Here is a 6000-nt window from a genome sequence, read left to right as displayed (position 1 = left end):
GCATGTGGCGCTGGGGGATCGAACCGCGGTCCCTGATGCTTTGCTAAGCTTGTTCTAAGTAGGTGCTTTAGACCACTGAGCCATCTCTCCAGCCCAACACTAAGATTTATTTAAAACATTACATGAATTGCCCAACTGGGAAAATACTTGGTCACAAATCTGTAACTGCAGTTCAGGAGCTTTATTGTTGATCCTAAGAATGGTGGAGGTAAAGCAAAGAGTTTATTCAGGGAACTTAATCATTTGTGGGAATTAAGCAGTGGTTTTCCTTCACCATGCTCCACTGACATGCACGATAGATGATCCTGATATTATTTTCTGAGTGTCCAGAGTTTTAATGTGGTAGAGTACATATATCAGGAGATTGAGGAGTCAATAATGACTGTAAAAGCCGGTGAGATAGCTCAGCAGACTAAGCATTTGCTTTGGCAAGCACAGGGACCAGGGTTTGATCCCCAGTCCAGCATGCCACACTCGCCCCACCCCTGGGCACTCTGAGCCAGCGACCAAATCTAGGAGTGGTGGAGCACCCCTTTGATCCCAGTACAGGGGAGGCTGAAAACAGAAGGATCACATGTCCGAGCTGCGTAGTGAGACCCTGTACCAAATACATAAAATATAAATAAATAAATGCTACAATATTATTTTACCTTTTCATGATTCTAATAGTGACATTTTACTGATTTTAAGTTAAACCTAATATTCAAATAATAAATTGATGCTTTTTTCCTTAGCAGAATCAGTGTGGAACTGTTGTTTTTTCTGTCTATAGAATTTCAAAGCATGTGTATTCCTTTCCTTCCTGTAGGTTTCTCCACATCCCTCTTGCTAGACTTGGGTTCTGAGTATAATTAAACATAGGTTTATTTGCCTTTCAAAGACCCTCCATCTTTTTAAACTAACATATTTGTATTCATCTATGGGATATAATAGTATACTTCAATACAGGTGTTACATGAAGGGTAGTTGGTATTTGTATTTCTGTCTTCTCAACTATCATTTCTGTGTTTTGGGAAACTTGAAACTCTTTAGTTACGTTGAAATGTGTAATTTACTGTGGTAAACTATAGTTACTCTATTGTACAATACAGCATTAGAACTACTACCCCCTGCTACCACTCCATTTTGGTACCCATTATCCACCTTCTCTATACCCTCTTCCCTCCCCTTCCTGGCCTCTAGTGATCAATAGTCTACTTTCTATTTATGATCAATGTTTTTAGTTTACAAAAATGAGTAAGAACATATAGTATTTTGTCTTTCTGTCCTTACTTTAATTACTATAATGTCTACCAGTTTCATCATGTGGTAAGTGACAGGATTTCATCCCTTTTATAATAAAACTTCCATTTATGGGTGAGTGAATTTTATACCATGAGATATTATTTAGCTATAAGGAACTTAACTTCTATTACCTACAAGAGGAGTTGGCACTAAATGTTTAAATTTTTCTTTTGAGCGTCAGTTGTTCTTAAAGACGCTCCCTGCCTAATTATCAGACACTCTGTTTTGAACTCTCATGTCCTATAAGCAGTTACCTCTTGCAGACTGATTTTTTTTTTTAATTAGTACATCTTTGCAGTACATAGTGATTACACTCATCATGGGGAGTGGTTACATATACTTAACACATCTTAAATCTTTTTTTTTCCCCTCCATCTCTTGGTCCTACACCTTTTTGTAAAAGTTCTGTCTGTTTCCTATTGTCTGTCTTTTATTTTCCTCTTTATTTATACTTCGGGTTTCTCATATAAGAGAAACTATGGTATATATAAGCTTGTGTGTCTGATTTATTTCACTTAATATGATCCCAAGTGCATCTATTTTCTGACAAATGATTCATTTATTCTTTATGACAGAGTGGTACTCCATTGTGTATAAATACATTTTCTTTATCTTGAAGGACATATAGACAACTTCTGAGATTTGGTGATTATGAATGCTATAAACATGATATGCATGTGTTACTGGAATATGATGTCTTTAACTCTTATGTCTTTAATCCATTTTTATTTAAGCTTAGTACATAGTGAGAGATACAGATCTAGATTCAATCTATTGTATGTATGTAGCAAATCTTTTTAATACTGTTTGGTAAAGAGATCTGGTTTTAGCCACTTTGTCAAAGATCAGCTAGTTGAATTTCCCTGGAGATTTTTCTGTACCTCTATCCTCTTTTATTGATCTATATGTCTGTCTTTGTATCAGTACTATGCTGGTTTTATTTTTTTTAATAGCTTTGTAATATAGTAACTTGTAATCCAGGATTGTTATATCTCTACTTTGTTCTTGTTGCTCAGGATGCTTCTGCTTTTCGGGGTCTCTGGTTTTATATGAATTTTTGAATTGTTTTCTCTAGTTTTCCGAAGAATGATAGTGTATATTGAGATTGCGTAAAATCTATATATATCAGTTTTGGGATTATGTTCATTTTGACTTTATTGGTTCTGCCAATACAGGAACAGGCATAGCGTTCCATTTTCTGTTCTCTGTAGTCTGCTTTTTCAGAATACTGTATATTTTATTGTAGAGGTTTTTCAGTTCCTAAATGAGATGAAATCCTAAATAATTAATTTTTCTTGCTGCTATTGTGAATGGTATTGTTTTCTTAGTGCACTGTTGATACACAGGAGTGCTGTTTTTAATGCTGATTTTTGTATCCTGATACATTGTTGAATTTGGTTGTTAATTCTAAGTGTTCTGGTGGAATTTTTGTGTCTTCTGTATAAAGGATTACATCATCTGCAAATAATGACAATTTGGCTTCTTCAGCTCCTCTACATACCCTTTGTTCTTACTCTTCCTCCTCCTCCTCCTCCTCCTCGCCCTCCTCTTCCTTCTCATTTTTCTCTTTCCTTCCCCTCCTCCTTCTTTCTCTTCCCACCTTTCAGTTTCTTTAAGGAGTTTGAGGAGTTACTGGCATTAGATCTTCCATAAAGTTCTTGCAAGAATTTATTGGCTTTTCTTAATATTTTTTTTCTTATTACAACTTCAATTTTGTTGCCTATTATTAGATTATTCAGTTTTTATAACTTGTTAATTTTTGGTAATTCATATTTGTCTAGGAATACATTTCTTCTGGATTCTCAATTTATCAAAGTACAGGTTTTCAAAGTAGTTACTAATCTGGATTTTAGTGATGTATGTTGTGATTTTACCTTGTTCATTTCTAATTGTATTGATTTGAGTCTTTTCTTTCCCTTTTTGGTAAGATTGGCTGAGTTTCTGTTTTGTTTATTCTTTTGAAGAACAAATCTTCCATTCATTGATTCTGTGTAATTTTTTAGTCTCAATTTCATTAATTTCTACCCTTTATAATTTCTTTCTTTTTACTAGCTTTTTAGATTTGGGTTATTGTTGCTTACTAGGACTTTCAAGTACATCATTAGATTATTTATTTGGGCTCATGCTGTTTTTCTTATGTGAGCATTCACAACTATAAACTTTGCTTAGGACTGTTTTTGTTGTTTCCCATAGGTTCTGATATGTTGTACTGGCAGTATCATCTGATTCTCAGACCTGATTTCTTTCTTAATTTGTTCTGTGACCCATTTATTATTTCACATTCTCAATTGGACCCTACTGTTCATCTGTCTCACTGCTGGACAGCTTTGTTTTAGTATGTCCTGCTGGCATGAACAACCTGTAATACATGCATGACTACCTAAAAAAAATAGGTGGGGAGATAGCTCAGTTGAAAAAGTGCTTGCCTGGCAAGCTGAAAGGCCTGTGTTCAATATCTGGCTCTGCAAAAAATAAATACGTACATTTTTTAAAAATTTAACAAAATGGGTGCCACTGTGACCATTAAAAAAAAATTTTTTTTTGCACTCTGCAGAAATAAGCCACATTTATGTATAAAATGTTTTAAAGAAATTAATGAAATTGCCAGGCATGATAGCACACACCTGTAATCAACTCAAGGCCACCTTGGGCTATATAGTGAGTTCAAGGCCAACCTGGCCTACATCATGAGATCCTATCTCCCAAAAAAGAAAAAAATAGGGCTGGGGAGATAACTCAGTGGCTTAAGCACTTGCCTAGCAACCTCAGGGTCCTGAGTTCAATCTCGGATATCATACAAAAAAAAAAAAAAAAGATTAAAAAAAGAAAAGAATAAGAAATTCATCCAACTGGCCAGATAGCTCAGTGGATTAAAGCACCTGCTTAGGCAAATGTGGAGACCAGGGTTCAAGTCCCCAAAGTCCCCACATGCCACACCGCAACTTGCGCTAAGATGGTAGTTGAGACTGGGCGTGATGGCACACATGCCTATAACCCCTGCTCTTGGGAGGCTGAAAAGAGGAGAATCACTATGAGTCTGATCTGTATTGTGAGACCCTGTAGACCCTGTACTAAGTACAAAAAAATTCATAAAATAAATTTCGTTAATGAAATAAATTTGTTGATTATTGCAATTATTTTTAATTAGTATGAATAGTATTTATATGTGAGTTGTAATTCAAATTCAGACAGTAACTAGATTCAGTCCATTTATAGACTGTTAATTTTATTAATAAAAAGACGTGATATACCACCAGTGGTTTAAGCTGCCTGATGGAATGTATGTAACCCACTGATGGTTCCAGTCAGTGAGAATGTGCTAATCTCCATGTGTTTCCATAATTTTTGTGGTTTCCTTTTCCCATTGATTTATAGTTTCATTGCACTATGATCTGATAATATGTGTGAAATACTTTCAGGGTTTTTTTTTTAATATACTTGGGCATGTTTAGGGGGGCTGTGTATGATCTATTTTGTAAAAATTTCTGTGTGATGCTGAAAAGAATGTATATTCCGTTTTTGGTGGAACAGTGTAGGACTCTTAAGTCCATTTGTTCAAAAGTGAGGTTCAACTCTGATATTTCTTTGTTACTATTTTGTCTAGTAGTGAATATTCATCAGATCTTTTATGTACTGTTTGTTTTGAAGTTGGGTGTGCTGGTGTTCAGTACATATATAATTGTTATCTACTCTTGCTAAATTGTTCTCTTATTCAATACATTATGTCATGACCTACTTTGCCTCTCAAGTCAGTTTTGGCTTGAAGTTCACTTTGTCTAAAAATAGGATAACTACTCCTGCTTGTTTTCAGACTGTTGTTGCATGAAATACTGTTTTCCATCCTTTGATTTTTGCTCTATGAATTTCTGTTTGGATTAAATGTGTTTCTTGTGTATAACATGGCATTGGGTTTTTTTAATCCAGTTTGCCATTCTGATTATTATTATTATTATTATTATTATTGTTATTGATGAGTTGAGACCTTTCGTATTACAACAAAGGTATTGAGTCATCCCAATCGTTGCACTCTCTTTTCTTTATTCCCCCTCTGCTTAACTGATCACTCTGCTCTGGCTGATGTATTCATTCCATTAGACTTTTTGGCATTGTTGGCTTCATTGTCTTTTTTGAGGCTATCCTTGAGAATCTGAATGCTGGTTTAGTGACCATGAATTACTTATGGTACTTTTTGTCATGGAAACATTTCACTTCTTTTATTAACTTTGAAATGCAGTTTTTTTTAGGGACTATTTGTGTGGGTTGGAAGTTGTTCTCATTCAGGGCTTGAAACATTTCCCTCCAAGTTCTCTTGTCCTTTGAGAAGTCTATTGTAATTCTCATGGTTACCTTTTGTGGTGGATTAACTAATGATTACTTTGTAACACCCAGCTGAATTGTATCAGTGTAGGGCTGGATGTGAATGGTCCACCTAAAGATGGTGTGTTCTTGATTCTCTTGGAAAAGATTGTTGTGATAGTACTCTTGTTATGATCTCGGTTGTTGTTATAGTCAGAGGAGCTCAGGTCCTTGCTGTGGCTGAGGATGGCTACAGTTCTTTTCAGGGATATTTGATCCCTGCCTTGAGTGTCGCTTCCTGCCTCCAGAGCAGATCTCACCTGCTGAGGGATCTGTTGGTGCAGACTTTCTAGCTTCCACCACTGACCTTTGGGCCTTCCCAGTGCAGATCCTTGATATAGGCTACATGTGACATTGTTG

General features: G+C 35.6%; 1 protein-coding gene across 3 annotated transcripts in view; it reads left to right on the top strand.

Annotated features, from left to right (window-relative positions):
* Positions 1–6000, top strand: part of Rasa2 (RAS p21 protein activator 2) — a 138722-nt gene that overhangs the window by 83276 nt on the left and 49446 nt on the right. The gene's annotated exons all lie outside the window — the stretch shown is intronic.

The sequence above is a fragment of the Octodon degus genome, unplaced genomic scaffold (assembly GCF_000260255.1).
Source record: "Octodon degus isolate 3935 unplaced genomic scaffold, OctDeg1.0 scaffold00028, whole genome shotgun sequence".
NCBI classification, from domain to species: Eukaryota; Metazoa; Chordata; class Mammalia; order Rodentia; family Octodontidae; genus Octodon; species Octodon degus.
The sequence above is the reverse complement of the archived record's forward strand: the minus strand, read 5'-3'. Positions and strand labels throughout refer to the sequence as shown.